At 41.5% G+C, this 19975-nt stretch overlaps 1 long non-coding RNA gene across 1 annotated transcript; it reads left to right on the forward strand.

Annotated features, from left to right (window-relative positions):
• Positions 1-295: 295 nt before the first annotated feature.
• On the forward strand, positions 296-1609 carry LOC129709098 (uncharacterized). Its single transcript, XR_008725458.1, has 3 exons — positions 296-489; positions 1139-1239; positions 1374-1609. It is a non-coding gene; the product is annotated as an uncharacterized LOC129709098 (long non-coding RNA).
• Positions 1610-19975: the final 18366 nt, after the last annotated feature.

The following is a 19975-nucleotide window of genomic DNA, read 5'->3' on the forward strand; positions in this document are numbered from 1 at the left end:
TTTAGTGTAGCTGGCTGGGAGCGATTAAACGTGACAAGATGTTATATTGTCATTCCTTACAGACGACTGTATTCCTAAGGGACCAGTTTAAACTCCTGACAAGGCTATATTTGGAGGCTGGGTGAAAGGTCGTCTTGTCTCCTTACGTTGTTGGGAGTAAAGTAATTGTAGATTTTTCCAGCTTGTCAAAAATGCATACAATCCCACTTTGTGTGTTTTAAATGGACTTCAAGCCCTAGGTCACAGCCGATCCATGCTTTTCTCCTTGGAAGGATTAATTATGTGTTTGGTGGGAAAATTTGTGGCCAGTTCTCGTGTAACCATTTGCTTTCCTATCGGAGTATGGAATTACAAACTGATATTTCCATCAACTCCTTGGGATTGATTTTGGCAGTCGTGATATAGTGAATGCAATGAGATCAGTCACCAGTCAAGCATCCTATCATCCTCTGTTCTATTTGCTTGTGTGGAAATGCATGATGGAGAGAGGTATAATGAGCCACTGGTCTAATTTTTGTACAGTGACTAGTTGGAATAGTTTTCTATATGTTTATTTAGATGTGGTGGATTAGCCGTGGTCGAATAGCGGAGCAGACTCAATAGACTGAATGGTAGTATTTTTAATAGGTAGTATTTTTAACTTATAGTAACAAAATGAAACTTCTTGCTGTCGAGAAAAACTTTTTTTTGGAAAATTCTGCATGAAAAATAATCTTGTTATTGTGAGTCTAAAACTCTCTAGTCCTAAACCTAAATTGATAAAATTGACTTTTTAACATGACTTTCTATAATGTTTGTTTTCTGAGCAGGTTATGTTATAGCAGGCATTGGTTATTTTTATCATGCTAACTAGTCCTCTTATCTAAATGCTGGGCTCAGTACGTTGGCTACAAACTCTCTGGGTTTGCATCCTTGAGAGAAAGGGAACCTTGGTGTGACATGCATGCCAGTGAGATGCCGTACAAAACAACACTCTTGGAGAGGAATATGATCAGGAAGTAGGATAGCAACACATGGTTGAAGTGATGGTGATCAGGCCTTGTATGTTGCTCTATTGTTATGTTGATTTTGTCTTACATAATATAAAACCTGAAAAAAGGTAAAATACTCCCTTACACATTTTATCTGCTATTATTAGGAAGCAGCATTGTATCCCGGGTTATCATGCCGGTGCTATCGTCACTTCTGCAACATTACAACAATAAATCAAAGCTATAGCAAGGTCTCGAAGGAAGAAAGGTAATGATAGGACTCAAACAAAATGTCTTAGTATTTATGGTCATATTATGTTACTTCGAACAATGAAAATATATATTTGAGGATGTTGATTTATTTTATTTTTCTTTCCTTTTCTTTTTCCTCTTTTAATTTAGTTCAATCCGCAGACGCTGAAAAGCCTAAAGCAGGTGAATCGCCTCAAGAGGCAGTTCCTGATGGCGAAGCAGATGAGCTGACTTGCAAAGAGACTGCTTTGGTCCGTGACAAGTGACGGTCAACAAACAGCCACTCTCTCACTACAAAAGATTTGGAATCTGGTGAAGAATATTCAGACGAAGTGTAGATGGAATGTAAACCAAACGATTGGGAAAATAAATGATTATATAAAGTCTACTTTTAGTGTTTTACTGTTTATTGCGTCTAATTATTTAAACAATGAGTGAATGGCTTATGATTATGGCGTACTGGTGAATAACATGATGTGCTGCTTTTGTGCTGGATGCTAAAAATGTGTGTGTGTTTGTGTGTGGTGGTGTGGCCATGATTGAAAGGGGAGGGAGGGGAAGGGCAATAAGAGGGAGGTGACATTTTGGACATGTTGGGACAATATTGTTATCATCATGCATACATCTACAGAAGTGTGCATAATACACACACGTTTGGCAGACACACACACACACACCTACTACACATACACAAACAATGCAACCATTTTGGGGTTATTTTAGGTTAAAGGTAGTTGCAAGGCACCATGGGGGGTCTCTAACATAAATATAGACTCATTGTAACTTAAAATGAATATTCCGAGTAAATGTGACAGTATTCGATTCTTGGTCATAATGTGACATTTACATCAGAATTAAGACGTTTTTCTCTCAAAGCCACCGGAAGATGCCTCACAGTCTCTGCCTCAGAGGGCAGTGGAGGCAGGTTCTCCGGATGCTTTCAAGAGAGAGCTAGGTAGGGCTCTTGAAAATAGCAGAGTCAGGGGATATGGGGAGAAGGCAGGAACGGGGTACTGATTGGAGATGGTCAGGCATGATCACATTGAATGATCACATTGCTGGCTCGAAGGGCCAAATGGCCTACTCCTGCACCTATTGTTTATTGTCCCCCAGCCTCGCACAGAGCCAGTCCCACTACGGCCATGACCCCCACTCTGCACACTGATAGTCAGAATAAAGCAATGTACCGTTTAAAAAGGAGATGAAACAAAATTTCTTTAGCCAAAGGGTGATGAATCTGTGGAATTCATTACCACAGACGGCTGTGGAGGCCATATCATTGGGTATTTTAATGTGGAGATTGATAGGTTCTTGATTATTAAATTGATTAATATTATTAATTTGATAGGTTCTTGATTATTAAGGACTTCAAAGTTTACGGAGAGAAAGCAGGAGAATGGGATTGAGTGGGAAAACTAGATTAGCCATGGTCGAATAGCGGAGCAGTCTCGATAGGCTGAATGGCCTAATTCTGCTCCTATGTCTCATGGTCTTATGGTTATTGGCAAAGTTGTTCTTTAAAGAGGGCTGTGTTGTTTGGCCTTCCAGTCATTTTGCCATTTTCAGTCAAGAACAAGCAAAGAACAAATTTGGAAGACAGGAATTCCAGGGAACAACAGCTTCCTTCACCATTTAAGGCACTTCCTTTGAAAAGGTTCATTTCAAGACTGGCATGAATGGGATGGGTTTTAGGAGCTTAATGGAACTAAAAGTAAGATGACTAATACTCAAATGCAAAATTTCCACATGGAGTTGTCTATACCCTGTTTTAAATGAGTTTGTGCCAGGAAGCTGATCTGTGGCTGCATGTAGAGATCTCATAGTGGTGATTTTTGACTTCTATCATGGCCTGGAAGGTTAATTAATCACATGGCTATGCAGGAACAGTACGTACAATCAAATAACATTGACAAATACTAAAGGTTAGTGACCCATGCCTTATAATTTGTGAAGGTGTGCTGGCAATGTCTAATCTGAATAGCAGTTGCTGCTTCAATGGTACTAGTGTATCCATTTGGTCCTTTCCTGTTGAAACATTATCAGATTCCCCTCTATAATCGGTAGAGAATGTTTATTAAAGTGCAGTACAAAGTTACATTAGGCTTGGATGTTGGCCTTTCGCTGATGTGAACATCATTGAAAAAAGATTAATCTTTCTTTAAAATAGTTCAGTAAGTTTCCTCTTGCTTTTGGCAAAGAGTCCAATGTCCATAGAAGACGGAGAGGGTAGTGGCAGAAGGGTGTTATTCTAGCTGGAGCTCTGTGACCAGTGGTGTTTTGCAGGGATCTGTACAGGGAGATCTGTTTTATATATATACTAGACCAATGGCAGACCCGTTGGGTCTGCTCCCCCAACGCAGCCGTTCCCTACCCGTAGCCCCCACGGGAGACGTGGTCCTCGAACTGAAGCCGTTCTTGAAAGGCCGAATTAAATGGCGTCTCTTGAGGTTGAAATGCGGGCGCCAGCAGCCGTTATGGTCGCTGGCCAGCAGGAGGCGACAAAATGAGGGAGTGGGGGGAGAAGGATTTGATTAAAAACGTGTACTTAAAGGCGACAAAATGTAATGAGGAGCGGATACTTAGAAAGAAAAGCGAAATCTCCATCGAAATGGAAAAGACCTGGGAGATTGATCGTCTGGATTCGGCGTGGCAGTGAATCAAAGGAAGAAAGTAAAAGGATCCATTCCGATTGGACATCTGCGAGCATCGGCCATTCCGATTGGACATCTGCGAGTATTGGGCACGAATCAAAAGGCAGAAAGGCAGCCAGTCGTCAGGCACAGAGTTTTATAGATATAGATAAACAATTAGGACATAAATGTACTTGTGTTGGTTACATAGAACAGCACAGCAGAGGACCAGACCCCACCGTCCATAATGTCCATGCCGAACATGATGCCAAGTTAAACTAATCTCCTCTGCCTGCATGTGATCCAAATCCTTCCATTTCCTGCATATCCCAGTGCCTATCTAAAAACCTCTTAAATGACACTCGTATCTGCCATCATCGCCTGGCAGTACATTCCATTCACCCACCACTCTCTGTGCAAAAAGAAACCACATCCCCTTTAAACTTCACTTCTCTCACTTAAATACATGTCCTCTAGTCTTTCAAATTTCCATCCTGGGGAAAAATATTCTGACTGCTACCCTCCCCGTGCCACTCATAATTTGATATACTTCTATCGGGTCTCCCCTCAACCTTTGACTTTCTTAAAACAACAAACCAAGTTTGTCTAACTTCTCCTTTTAGCTAATACCTCTAATCCTGGCAACATTCTGGTAAAGGCCTTCTGCACCTTCTCTAAAGCATTTGCATCCTTTCTGTAATGGGGTGACTAGAACTGCACACAGTTCTCCAAATGTGGCCTAACCAAGGTCCTTTAAAGCTGTTAGATGACTCTGATACTCAACGCCCTGACAGGCGAAGACAAGCATACCGTAGGCCTTCTTCATCACTATATCTAGCTGTGTTGCCACTTTCAGGGAGCTAAGAACCCCAAGATCCACCTGTATATCCTTGCTGTTAATGGTCGTGCCATGAACTATATTTTCGCTTTACATTCAAACTCGCACTTGTTCAGATTAAACTCCATCTGTCATTTCTCTGCCCGCTATATGTAATATAAAATCACTAACAAGGGAGATCCGGCATAGATATCTGCGGAACTCCATTGGTCACAGAGCTCAGGCCAGAATAATACCCTTCCATCACCACCCTTGGCCAGTTCTGATTCCAAATGACCACAGCGCTTGGATCTCCAGCCAGAATAGCTCTCTTCCACCACAACACTGTCTTCTATGAGTAAGCCAGTCCTGAATCCAAGTGACAAAGTCACCGTTGATCGCAAGCATCTTGATCTTCTGGATCAGCCGATTATGAGGAACATTATCAAATCCCTTACTAAAATCTATGTACACTACCTCCACTGCCCTGCTGTCACCAATCACCTTCCTAAGTTTGCAAAATTGTTGGAGTTGTGGACAATTGGCAATCAAACATAAAGCTGAGCTGAAAAGTATCTGATTCAGATAGGACTCTCAAAGTGTATGTTTATAGTCTAAACTTTTCTGATAATGGTAACAAAGCTGCCAGCTGAATCTATCCACAAGTTCATAGGTAATTGCTCATATGGTATTAGTTTTTATACTATCGATGCAAGGTATTCAACAGCCTGTTGTAGATTTCAGGCTCATTGTAAAATACAAGCCAGAATTTTCTCAGCCACTTAGATGCAGGGGTAGTGTAGAACAGCACCAGAATCCCTATGTGTTTTTTTTGCAGATTTGACAGTCAGTTGATTATGTAAATCATGCCACATGTGCCAGACAGTGACTATTTCCAAAAAAGGAGAAACTGGTCATCTCTCTGTGACTAGTCCAGACTCTCGCCAATATTATTATTTATGCAGACATGCAGGGAATATCTTTAGCAATATCCTCAGATGGCAGCAGCCAGATGAGCTGACTCTTGAAGCCCAATGTCCAATCGGATGGAGTGGGCTTCAACATTGGGCTTCGAATCTTGAGGTCTTGCAACCTGGAATGCCTTCACAGCCTGTTTTCAAAAAAGTTCTAAAATCTATCCGATAGCCGGAGACATTTAAAAACTGTTCAGATAAATTTGAGTCATTGTAGAAGAGTTATCAAACAAACAATAAAAATATTAATAAATGTTTCAAAAAAATATTCAGAGGAAATAAATCGAACAGAAGTCCTTGGTAGCTTTGTGCGTTGCAGGCTATTTGCCAATTGACTGGCCATCAGCTGCAGGTTGAACACCGATTATCGGTAAATTTGAAGGAGAGATTACGCAAACCAAGATATTCCCCAGAATTTAGGCACTGCAGTTTGATTTGATTGACATTTCAGTGCAATATGGGAAATGGATAAGGTAGATAGATAGTGTTTCTGTTGGTTGGGAAATTCAAGATCAGAGGGCATTGTCTAAAAATTGTATTCAAGAAGGAACTGCAGATGCTGGAAGATCGAAGGTACACAAAATTGCTGGAGAAACTCAGCGGGTGCAGCAGCATCTATGGAGCGAAGGAAATAGGCGACGTTTCGGGCCGAAACCCTTCGTCAGGCTGATGAATTCAGTCTAAAAATTGTAGCCTTGCCTTACAGAAATGAAGTTAAGAAAATAGATGTATTTATGTGCAGCAACAATAATAATTTTTGATTCTCTTCTGTAAACAGTAATTGAAATTGGAAGTGTCTTGAGGGGAGTCAGTATTACCATTGAAGGTCCAAATCTCCCGGGGCCAGCCCAAATATATCTGAGGACACTGAGAAGTTAGAGATGAAATTGCACATGCCCTGGCTGTGATTTATGTCATCATTAAATAAATGAGGTGCCAGAAGCCTGTCGGGTGACAAATGTGCCTCTATTTAGGAAATGGAGGGAAAAGCCTTGGAATTATAGCCCAGTGAGTCTTAACATCTGTGGTCGGAAAGTTACTAGAGAGTATCATAGATAGATATAGATATGCCATTTATGTCATCATTACAGTGAAACTAAAGCTGCTCGTACTCAGTGTGCATACAAGAAGAAACAGAAAAACAAAACAGAAGGGAGATGGGGGGGGGGGGGGAATAGGTGCACAAATGTGCCTCTATTGTAGGTCAGTGCATGTGTGGATTTGAATTTATGGTAGATATATCTCGGGAAGCAGCTATTCCTGAGTCTGAATTGATGCCCTATAGCGCCTTCCAGAGGGCAGCTTCGAACATCAGGATGTGTCTTTCGGATCTTCTTTGCCCTGCTAAGCAGCGGGAGGTGTATCATGAGGAATAAGATACACATGCATTTCGATGGGAAGGGGCTGATTAGGGATAGTCAGCATGGATTTGTGCGTCGGAGATCTTGTCTCATAGATCTGATTTCGTTTTTTTGAAGGTGTGACCAAAAAGGTTAATGAGGGCAGAGCTGTCGATGTTGTATTTTGTGGATTTCAGCAAGGCATTTGACAAGGTTCCACATGGAAGGCTGCTCTGGAGGGTTAGATCGCTTGGGATTCAATGAGAGCTAGCTGTCGGGATAGAAATTTGGCTTTACGGTAGGAAACGGGGTGATGGTGGAAGGTTGTTTTTTCACACTGGAGACCTGTGACTAATGGTGTGCCTCAGGGTTACCGGTGCTAGGCCCAATGCTGTTTGTCATCTATATCAATGATTTTGATGAGAACATACAAGGCATGATTATTAAGTTTGCAGATGACACTAAAGTGGGTGGTATTGTAGATAGCGAAGGTGAAGATGAAATTGCAGCAGGATCTTGATTAGGTGGGCAGGTGGGCTGAGGAATGGTTAATGGAGTTTAATACAGAGACGAGCAAGGTGTTGCATTTCGGGCAGTCAAACCAGGGCAGGACCCACACAGTGAATGACAGGGCTCTGGGAAACATTGTAGAGCAGAGGGATCTAGGATTGCAGGTACATAGTTCCTTGAAAGTGGTTAAGAGAACTGCAGAGGGATCTAGGATTGCAGGTACATAGTTCCTTGAAAGTGGTGTCGCGAATAGATTGGGTGGTCAAGAAGGTTTTTGGCACATTGGCCTTCATCAGGCAGAATATTGAATATAGAAGTTGTGAGGTCATATTACAGTTGTACAATATTGGTGAGGCCACATTTAGAGTATTGTGTTCAATTTAGGTCACCCTGTTATAGGAAAGATGTTGTTAAGCTGAAAAGGGTGCAGAAAAGGTTTACGAGGATATTGCCAGGACTCGAGGGCCTGAGATACAGGAAGACGTTGAACAGGCCAGGACTCTACTTCATGGAGCGCAGGAGTATGAGAGGTGATCTTGTAGAGGTGTACAAGATCATGAGTGGAATGCAGTCTTTTACCCAGAGTAGAGAAATTAAGAACCTGACGACATAGGTTTATGGTGAGGGGGGAAATATTTAATAGGAACTTGAGGGGTAACTTTTTTACACAAAGGGTGGTAGGTATATGGAACGAGCTGCTGGAGGAGGTAGTTGAGGCAAGTATTATCACATGTTTAGGAAACATTTAGATTGGTTTAGAGCAGTGGTTCCCAATGTGGGGCGTACGCCCCACAGGGGGGCAATTTGATTTTTAAGGGGGGCAATTGAGGTCTGGGTCCAAATTTTCGATTTTTATTTTTTGGGATTTTCCATCAGGTAAACATATGTAGTTTATGTTTCAGATGTTATTTATAGTAAATATTTTTTTGGGGGTAAAAAAGGCCTTTACTGTGCAGTTATTACAACCAAGGTATTTGCGTTTTAAGCTTCTTCAGCTGAAACGGAGTTCACTTTTTAAATTATAAGAATCATATATCACCACATGGGGGGGGGGCATCAGGATTTTAGAGGTGATTAGGTGGGGCATGGCCAAAAAAAGGTTGGGAACCACTGGTTTAGAGGGATATGGGTCAAAAGCAGGCAGGTGGGATTTGCGATCGGGTATGTTGGGCCGAAGGATCCGTTTCCACACTTCGATTTTGTGACTTTTAGCTCAATTCTTATGTTTAAATCAAGATTAATTGAATCTTGTGATCAAAGGAAATAAGGATAAGGTGCAAAGGCAGAAAGTCTTAAATCATTGAACAGTGGGAGATGTTTGAAAAGTTAAATAGCCTCTTGCTGTTCCAAAGCTCCTCTGATCATTTGTTCATAGATTTCTGCTCAACACTGTTGACAGTTTTTTTCATATTTAATTTATTTCCAGACACCAGTGTTTGGTAACAAAGCTGTTATTGTTTTTCACACTTTTGCTAGACTAATCATATGTTCATTTATTATCCCAGTTCCAATCCCTTTTGCCTCGCACTGTTTTTCCTTTTGTTATTTAATCTGTTCTGCCTTCCACATTATCGGAGACCTTGACCTAAAATTAATTCCTTCAAGTAGTGGAAAAATAACTGTGTGAAGTTGAAAATGAATTTAACCCATCGTAGAAAAATACAACACTGCATGGAAAGAAATTTAATTATTGATATTTTGAAGATTTTGTGGTGTGAGAAACATGGCCATATAGTCATCGACTTGCACGGCATGGAAGCAGGCCCTACAGCCCAACTCGGCCATACGGACTGTATTGCCTATCCACGCTAATGCAATTTCCCTGCCTTAGGCCCATATCCCCTTACTCCTTTCCTATCTAAGTACCTGTCCGACTGTTTAAACACTGTAATTGGATCTACCTAATCCTCTGGCAGCTTGTCCCATATCACCACCACCATCTGTGTGAAAAACCTGTTCCTCATTTCTTCCTCCCACTTTAAACTTATGTCCTACAATTTTAGATTCCCCAAAACCAGGAAAATGATTCTGATGGTGAGGCATGGTGGTGCAGCCGTAGAATTGCTGCCTTACAGCACCAAGACCCACGTTAGATCCTGAACAGATTTTTTACGTTCTCCCTGTGTCCGCGTGGACTTTCCCCGGGTGCTCTGATTTCCTCCCACATTCCAAAGCCCTACAGGTTTGGAGGTTAATTGGCTTCAGTAAAGATTGTAAATTGTCCCTAGTGTGTGTGATAGTGATAGTCTATGGTGTATGGGGATCGCTGATTGACGAAGACACAGTGGGCCGAAGGGCCTGTTTCCACGCTGTATCTCTAAACATTGTGCAGTTATTAAGGTGCATTGAAAACGTGTGCTTTCTGCAAGTTCAAATCTGGGAGGCTGAAGATCACCAAAGTGAAGAATGAGAGAAACTGGAGATCGGTGATTATTTTTTTTATTACCCTAGGCTCATTTATAATGGAAATAGTGCAGGAAGAATCGAAAGATCTGTAAAACCAGCAATAAACTGTCTGTGCCCCGCTTATTTTCATATTTCATATATCATGTGCTGAGTACTATATTTACAGACCCGTTGTGCTGCTGGAAGTAAGAATCTAATTGTTCTGTTTTGTGACATATGACAATAAATCACTCCTAACTCTTGACGGGCAAAGTTTACAGCAGATGTGCAGGGCAAGTTTTTTTTTTGCATAGAGGGCGATGAGGGCCTGGAACGAGCTGCCTGGGGCAATGGTTGGGACAGATATGATATTGCCATTTAAGAGACTTTTGGATAGGCATATGGATATACAGGGAATGGAGGGACATAAATGATATGCAGGCAGATAAGATTTGTTTTTGGCACCTACTTCAGCACAGAGAAGTTGGGCCGAAGGGGCTGTTCCTATGATGTACTATTCTATGTTGTAATTTGGAAGGAGTACAGGAATTGTGGCCCTAGAGAATTAGAAAGGAGCGCACAAATATTATGTGGTGAGCCAACGGCCGAACTATCAGGATTTCCAAATAGTCAGACAAATGATTCATTGAAGTTTACCGAAACTGCTGTTCCTCCACATTTAGCGGCTAGTCCAGTAATTCAACCATATTTTCATACTTGCAGTGTAGTGAAGTACTGGCAGAGAGTCCTCACTGAAACTTGAGTTGTGTTTCTTTCAAGCCAAACATTGCATCATTCTTCATTGAAAAATCTAGATTGTTACATTTTAGTAGCTCAAAGTTCAAAGTAAACTTTATTGTCAATTCAAATAAATTGGATTGAAATTGCGTTGTATGTCAAGTGGCAGTTCAGTGTGAAATTATTCTTACTCTGGATGCATTGCAGTTGTTTCCACTTTACAAATTTGTGATATTTATGTAAAAGTGCAGGAGTAGCACATTGCAAGATATGTGCCTTCGTAACCACAAACTGTAATATATCATCTCCATATATCTTGACATATTTCACTTTATCTTGGAAGTAAAGTTGATATTTGTTGTCTTTGGATAATGTAGCGGGTATATTCCATACAGCTGATTGTCATGGTTCCAATTGCAGTTTCAAACATGAATGCAAAGGTTAAGAGAAATTCCTAACATTTTCTTTCAAAGCCAGTGTTTCTGAACAGGATAAACTGGTTAATGATGATAACGTAATTGATACACTTGTGCAGGTGAGATAATGGCATGATAAAGCACCAAATTAGTTTAGTTTAGAGGTTCAGCGCAGAAATAGGCCCTTCTGCCCACCGGGTCCGCGCCGACCAGCGTTCCCCGCATATTAACACTAACGTACATGCTCTAGGGACAATTTTCTTTACATTTACCAAACCAATTATCCTACAAACCTGTACGTCTTTGGAGTGTGGGAGGAAACCGAAGGTCTCGGAGAAAACCCATGTGGTCATGGGGAGAACATACAAACTGTGTACAGAGAGCACCCGTAGTCGGGATCGAACCCGGGTCTCCGGCGCTGCAAGCGCTGTAAGGCAACAACTGTACCACTGCGTCACCAGCAAATGTGAATAACATAATAGAACATCTATCAAAATTGCAACTGGCGGTAGCATTTCATGATGCTGCATTTTCCTTCAGGTTGCTGGGTTCATCTATCTATATATATATATATATCTATTAATATATAAAACTCAAATCCGTCCGCCTGCAGTACGGATCCCTTCCTGCCTTTTGATTCATTGACGGCTGCTCCTTCCTATCAGCTTCCAACATACTTCGAAACAAAGTTGCAAGACAGGAACACTGAACTTTTCACTGCTGCAGCAGGCAGGGGAGGTGCAATTGGATTTTTTTTTAAAGAGGCAGGCCAGTGCTGGAATCTTACTTTTGAGAACGGCTTCAGTTCCATTGGAGGAGACGGGTGCATGGTGGAATATTGGGTTGGGGGAATCACACCATTGGGGGAGCAGACCCAACGGGTCTGCACTTGGTCTAGTATATCTGTAAAACTCTGGGGCCATCCGACCGACTGCCGACTGGCGCCCTTCCTGCCTTTCGATTCGTGCCTGATACTCGCAGATGTCCAATCGGAATGGCCGATTCTCGCAGATGTACAATCGGAATGGATTCATTTGCATGTACGGCTGCCGGCTGCATTTCTTCCTTTGATTCATTGCCACGCCCAATCCAGACGCTCAATCTCCGAGATATTTTCCATTTCGGTAGAGATTTCGCTTTTCTTTCTAAGTATCCGCTCCTCATTTCATTTCGTCGTGTTGAAGTACACGTTTTTAATCAAATCCTTCTCCCCCTTCCCCCCCCCCCACCCCACCCACCCCCAAGTATTTCACAAATAAACAGGCTTCTCCATTTACATGACAGCTTCCAACACACTTCGAAACAAAGTTGCAAGACAGGAACACTGAAATTTTCACTGCTGCAGCAGGCAGGGGAGGTGCAATTGAGGGAGGCAGGGGAGTGCTGGAAACTTACATTTGGCAACGGCTTCAGTTCCATTGGAGGAGACGGGTGCATGGTGGAATATTGGGTTGGGGGAATCACACCATTGGGGGAGCAGACTGCACTTGGTCTAGTTAACCCTTAAAAACAGAACCTTCTGTTTGATGACAATCTTGTGTTGGTATGTGGACACAAGAAACAGCAGGTGCTTGAATCTGGTGCAAAAAAACTGATCTGCTTGAAGAACGTGTGGGTCAAGCAGCAACTATGAGGCAAAGGGATAGTCAAAGTCTTGTGTCGAGATATTGCATCAGGACCGTGAGTGTAGAGGGGTTCAGCATCAATGGTCTCTGAGGAATTTCATGTACAGAATTCTTTGGGAAGCGCAAATTTAACAGTTAAGAAAGGAGACCTGAAGGGGGTGGATCTGTTGTGATTTCAACTGGGGCCCCCATGTGGTCCATCACAAGATGTCTGGATATGAAGAAGGGAATTGGATGTATCTTCATTCATCCATCCAGAGAGATCCTATTGTAACTCTTTTGTTCCATCCAAGTAATTTGGAAATAGTTTTGGGATTTTGCCTTCATTATCGGAACAATTATTCCACATATTAACATTCAATTTAGTCCAAAATGTAACTATTACTGCTTTGAACCAGTGGATGGAAATTAGGATGGATTACAGTTGTTTTTTTCTTGAGAGGCAGAACTATGATTGATAGAGAATAGATGAGAGATGGAAATATATCAAAGAATAGTGAGTGAGACCTTTTGTGACATAGATATGTGTTCTATGGTAATTTGCATTCATCTGCATGTTGGAGTTCAGTACAAACGCAGCCTTTAATTTGACTGAAGGAAACTTCTTATTTATAACATTCATAACAGTCATGAAATATTGAACAATAAAACAAAGAAAGCTTCTTATCCGGATGCATCACAGCTTGGTATGACAACTACTCTGCCAAAGACGTCATGAAACTGCAGAGCATTGTGAATGTAGCCATGCCATCATGCAAATCAGCTTCTCCCCCCCCCCCCCCCCCCCCCCCCCATCCTCGTCAACTCCATCCTTCATGCTGCCTCGGGGAAGCAGCCAACTTAATAAAGGATCACTCATACCCCGGTCCTTCTCACTGATACAAAAGCTTGACAGCACGTACGACCAGATTCAAGAATGGCTTCTGTTCACTTTTATCAGAGTCTTGAACAGACCTTGCACATGCTAAAGAAGAATTCCTGATCTTCCAATCTACCTCTTTGTGGCCCTTGACTCTGGACTTGCTCTGTTTATTTTCTGTTTTGCACTCCCTGATGTACTCATAATCTGTCTGAATATCATGCAAAACAACGTCTTCCACTATATCTCGGTTCCTGTGATGGTGATATAGCAATACCAATATTGGTTCTTTAGGTTATATCAGTGAAGCCCGAGCTTTTAAGAGATCCTCGTATCTGGAAGATGGTTTAAGTTACAGCCTGTATGATGTGAGGACAGTGTGAACACAAGGATTATTGTTATGAATTTATGATACTCTTCCATTCACCTCTACAGAATTGTAGAATTATCCCTTCCCTGCATAATCCTGAAGCAGACTGATTGTAGCATTTCATCCTTCGTGAATTTCTTAGCATAAATATACTGGACATGGTTCCAAACAGGCACAATTCTGCTCAGTGAACTCACGCCCAACACGAACTGATCAAAATCATTTTGTGTTGACATTTTACAATAAAAAATAAAGCCCTTTTATCCCATTAGTTGGCTCAGTTCACAACCTCCGAATTCTTCCAAAATCCTGACAATGTAGATGACTTCAATAAAAGACTCTTCTTACTTTGTAAAGAAGCAGGCTCTGTGGAAGAAACAAATGAAATTAATATTATTGTGCAGGATGCCAGCAGAACAACTGTTTGGGTGAGAAGGATATTGACAAGCCTAGTGTAGGTGCAGGAGGGATTATGGAGGCATTTTCCTGACGATGTGCTTTGTTTAATGGGGCCAGTGAAAGGGGAAAACAGAAAATTGACAATCCCTGCCCAATTTTCTATCTACAGTGTATTAATTTAAATGAATGCAAATTGGACAGATTCCCTTACTGATAGGTTTTCTCTTCTGTTCAGGTGAAAAGATGCTCCACATCCCAGAGGTGTTGAGTTAGTTGATGCGGCAGTTAACATCTTTTAAAAATTCTATAGGTTTCATAATTGCTCCTGTAGATTGTAGGGCAGTAAATGTAAGTTTACTATTTAAGAAAGGAGCGAGGAAAAAAACACATAACTGGAAACTGTTAGCTTACAAATAAAAAAAACTGCTGGCGTCTATATTAAAGGATGTGAAAACAAAATGTCTAAGAAAGAATATTAGCATTAAGCAGAGTCAGAATGGATTTACGAAAGGGAGATCATATTTGATTAAACTACTGGAGCTGTCTAAGGAGGTGGCGAATGGAATAGAAAAGAGGGAACCTGTGCATGTGGATTTTTTGGATTTTTGGAATGCATTTGACAAGGGAACACATGATTTGGAGATAGTATTCTCAATCTATGTCAGTATACTATGGATTGAGAATTGCATATGAAACAAAAAGCAAGTTGTGAGAATAAGGGGATCTTTTTCAAGTTGGCAGAATATGACTCGGCTGCATACAGGGATCAATGTTTAGGCTCATAGTAATTCATGATCCATGTCAACAATTTGGCTGAGGAGACCAAATGTTATATTTCCCAGTTTGCAGATGGTGCACAAATTGCTGATTATTATGATTAGGGATGAGAATTTGAAGAGGCACAGAATATGTGGGCTGAAGGGCCTGTTCCTGTGCTGTTCTGTTCTATGTTCTATGTGTAGTCCCAGCGTGCAATGAGGGATGAAGGTAATTGTGTTAACTGAAGTGATAATTAATGGCAGAGATAGCCATGAGGAAAACTTCAGGAAACTGTGATAAGATTGCCTACACTTAGTCTTTAGCTGTGTTACGGAGGAAAGCAGTAATGAGTAACGGACATTGCTGCACACATCCAATTATAGATTACTGTTTAATGCACATGGGAGTTTCAGATTTGCATTTTAATGCAATGGCAAATTATTCAGTGTTATAAGTAAACCTTATGTCTTCAATCACTAATGTATAAAGTGAAGATGAACTTGTGTACCAGGACCCAAGATAAGGGATTACTGATCTTACATTTAACAGTGAACAATTTGTCATATATCAGGAGTGGCTGACATCACTGCAGATTCAATTGATGGCAAGGGTGGAGTGCACACCGATCTCAAAAATGGCATATTGTCTCTTTAAATATTGATGGTGGAAAATATCTGTGGATTGTTTCGTGATGAAAACCGAGCCCTGAGCTTCATTCTGCACCTGCTGTTATTTCACACTTCCCTGCTGACATAGGTCATGCTGAGTTACCACAGTTGAGCCACATCTGTTCAGTGATGACCATTATCACGTTGGTGGCCATCTCACAAGACCATGTTGACTATGCTGTAAGTGGTTTGTATTCTTAGTTCATTTCTTAAAGGTAACCCAATTTATCCATTAATTTTGTTATAAACCCAAGCGACAGCTACACTGATATCGCAGTTCTTGCTGAGGCCTGAATTCAAATTAATCTGGAAAAGGAGGATTGATGTATCTGTACAAGCCAACCATAGAAGGGAATTAAGATTGTTCAACTTCTTAAGATATTATTGCCAACCAGATACCATTTGCATCCCGATCCAAACTCGAGCACAGTCTAAGTGCACAGAGCAGGAGAATTCAGCGGGTCAGGCTGTATCTTGGAGGGAAATGAGCAGACAACATTTCTGATCTGGTCCCATCTTCACACCGAGGGAGTAGAGGGGAGATAGCTGGTATAAAGAGATCATGTCATAAGGTCATGTGATAGGAGCAGAATTAGGCCATTTGGCCCATCTAGTCTACTCTGCCATTCAATCATGGCTGATCTATCTTTCTCCCCTAACCCCATTCTCCTACCTTCTCCCCATAACCCCTGACACCCATACTAATCAAGAATCTATCTATCTCTGATTTAAAAATATCCATTGACAGCCTCCAAAACCTTCTGTGGCAATGTATTCCACAGATTCACTGCCCTCTGACGAGAGAAATTCCTTCTCATCTCCTTCATAGAAACATAGACATAGAACATAGAAATTAGGTGCAGGAGTAGGCCATTCGGCCCTTCGAGCCTGCACCGCCATTCAATATGATCATGGCTGATCATCCAACTCAGTATCCCGTCCCTGCCTTCTCTCCATACCCCCTGATCCCCTTAGCCACAAGGGCCACATCTAACTCCCTCTTAAATATAGCCAATAAACTGGCCTCAACTACCCTCTGTGGCAGAGAGTTCCAGAGATTCACCACTCTCTGTGTGAAGGAATGTCCCTTAATTCTGAGGCTGTGACCTCTAGTCTCCTTGTACACGAATCACTGAAAGTAAACATGCAGGTACAGCAGGCAGTGAAAAAGCTAATGGCATGTTGGCCTTCATTACGAGAGGATTTGAGTATAGGAGTAAAGAGGCCCTTCTGCAGTTGTACAGGGCCCTGGTGAGACCACATCTGGAGTATTGCATGCAGTTTTGGTCTCCTAATTTGAGGAAATATTTGAGGAATAATCCTTGCTATTGAAGCAATGCAGCGTAGGTTCACGAGGTTAATCCCCGGGAGGGTGGGACTGTCATATGAGGAAAGATTGGAAAGACTGGGCTTGTATTCACTGGAATTTATTAGGATGAGGGGGAATTTTATAGAAACGTATAAAATTATAAAAGGACTGGACAAGCTAGATGCAGGAAAAATGTTCCCAATGTTGGGAGAGTCCAGAATCAGGGGCCGCAGTCTAAGAATAAAGGGGAAGCCATTTAAAACTGAGATGAGAAAAAATCTTTTTCACCCAGAGAGTTGTGAATTTGTGGAATTCCCTGCCACAGAGGGCAGTGGAGGCCAATTCACTGGATGAATTTAAAAGAGAGTTAGATAGAGCTCTAGGGGCTAGTGGAATCAAGGGATATGGGGAGAAGGCAGGCACGGGTTACTGATTGTGGATGATCAGCCATGATCATAATGAATGGCAGTGCTGGCTCGAAGGGCCAAATGGCCTCCTCCTGCATCTATTTTCTATGTTTCTATGTTTCTATGCTGCTTTGATATCAAAGATTGTATTGTATTGTATTGTATATCTTTATTGTCATTTCCTGAGTATTCGCATACCCAGAGGAAACAAAAAAACGTTGCTCAACCAGTGTCCATTCAGTGTGCATGAAAAATAAATAGAAATAAAAAAATAAAAAAATACATGTATCATGAACAATTTAACACTCTACTAAACATTCAACAGGCGTTCCGACCGGCAGCGGCACAACAGTGGCTCTGCTGCAGTGTGGGGGTTTGTGCGCGATACTTGGCAGGGGGCAAAGTCCATTTAGCAGTCTTATAGCCTGTGGGAAGAAGCTGAGGAGCATCCTGCTGGTTTTGCAGCTAATGCTCCTGTACCTCTTCCCAGATGGCAGGATGGAGAAAATGTCATGCGATGGGTGGTAAGGGTCTTTGATGATAGATAATCACTCACCTGCAAGTTTGGACCCAGGACAGCAATGAAGAGTGGAGAAGAGTGATCCTAGCAAATTCTAAGCAAAACAGGAGCCCTATTAAATGATAAATTTCAACAATGCCTTTCAGCTGTGTCTTACTGTGAGAGGAGTGTTTAAGCAGTCCTGTAAAGGAGAAGAGTGTTAAAGTCAATTGAACGCACGGTCACCAGTAAAAAATAATTAAGATCAGAGGAGTGTGTCAGAGGCAAAATTCGAGGAGCAAAATGAATCTAGAAGACTTGTTTGGCCAGAAGTGTCAAAGATGGTGGTGTGTGAGTCCATTGAAGAATGTGAAAATAAGAAAGATCCTTTTTTTAATTGTTTTTGTTAGAGCATGTACCTAATAACAGGAAACAGGCTCCTGATGAAACCCCATTACCTACGAACAAGTTATCTGATCCAAATTTCAAAATAATAATTAGTATATTTAACTCTTCTAGTACGTGTCTGAGACTCCTAAAGAATGAATGCAAGAATAGTCAATGGTGAAACTGAAGATGATTTGCCGCAGAAATGTATTCAATAACCTGCATGGTAGAGCATAAAAATATTCTTTCCAAATTAGATTGAAACAAGTGTTTCCTCTGGTACAAAGGAAACAGCAAATACACACATGATTACCAGTGTGTAATTGAATAAAAGATTGCACAACCTACATGTTTCTTTAATATGTAAACTTTATGGGGTCAGGCTATATCAATTTTAATCTCTGAGTAAAACTGTAACTGTGCTGGATGATTGTCACGGCCCAGGAAGGTCATGTACTCTCTACTGTTTGGGTTCACTGCCTCCCACCACGGACTACAGTGAGGAAACGGTGACATGCTGCACTGTGCTTATTGACCAGTAACCAGAGGTCTTGCGCCAGAGCTGCAAGTATCAACCCACAATTGTAACCTGCATATTTACATTTAGTTAATAAAACACTCTGAACTAAAAAAATATGTGCACTATCATTAAATTTTATTTGTTTGCAACGTACGCTATCACTACCAAGTTTGGACGACGTTTTGCACCAGATCTACAACAATACAGCTGTAGCTTAACTGCCCTGTAAAATGCCCAAAATGTCATGAACATCTGAACCAAACCCTTATTTCAAATCATAGAAACATAGAAAATATGTGCAGGAGTAGGCCATTCGGCCCTTCGAGCCTGCACCGCCATTCAATATGATCATGGCTGAGAATTGAGAATTAAATTGGATGACCCACTCAGGATTGAGCTGAGCATGCACTCAGTCACAGCAAGGTCGGTCCGTGCGAAGTCCTCTGCAAAATCATCTGGGGACTGGCCTAATTTGCAAGAGTCGTCTGACAGGTTAGTCGAGTATCAATCAGGCAGAATTGTGTTCACTTTTCAATGAATGGCCTGGATTCCCTCCATTCAGGCATCTGAGTTAATTCTGTTCTGGTGTCAGAATGGCACACTGCTGAATTCATCGTCTGCTGAATTCACACAGCTTCATGTTGAACACCAAATGGAAGAAGAGTTGAGAATAACAAAGGGAGTGAATGTACTTTAAATGGAGGACTTCATGCTCCTTAATCCAGAGCGATTTAATTGTTTCTCCATCGACAAGTTGACCAATAACATAATTACCAGTCTGCACCAGCAGAATTAAAACTCCACCATAAGCTGCAGTTGAATGGTCTAGTCGACCTGTCAGTCTACCATGGTCTTCACTCCAGGGGAATAAACCCATTAAAATGTAGTTTACTTTAATTCATTTGTAGGATGCAGGCAGATACCAAGGTCTAAGCGAAAGCTCAGAGGGGATAGAGCCTTTTCTGTTGCTGCCCCGACACTCTGGAACACCTTGCCGCTGCAGATCAGAGCCCTTTGTCCAAAATCCTCCCAAATTCACTGGCTTTGCCCTTGTAACCCTGCTTAATGGCTTTAGAGTTTGTTCCTTTTTGTTCTTTTCAGCACTTTGTGGTCTGATGTTGTCTAGCGCTTTATAATAAG

The sequence above is a fragment of the Leucoraja erinacea genome, chromosome 25, assembly GCF_028641065.1.
Source record: "Leucoraja erinacea ecotype New England chromosome 25, Leri_hhj_1, whole genome shotgun sequence".
NCBI lineage: Eukaryota > Metazoa > Chordata > Chondrichthyes > Rajiformes > Rajidae > Leucoraja > Leucoraja erinaceus.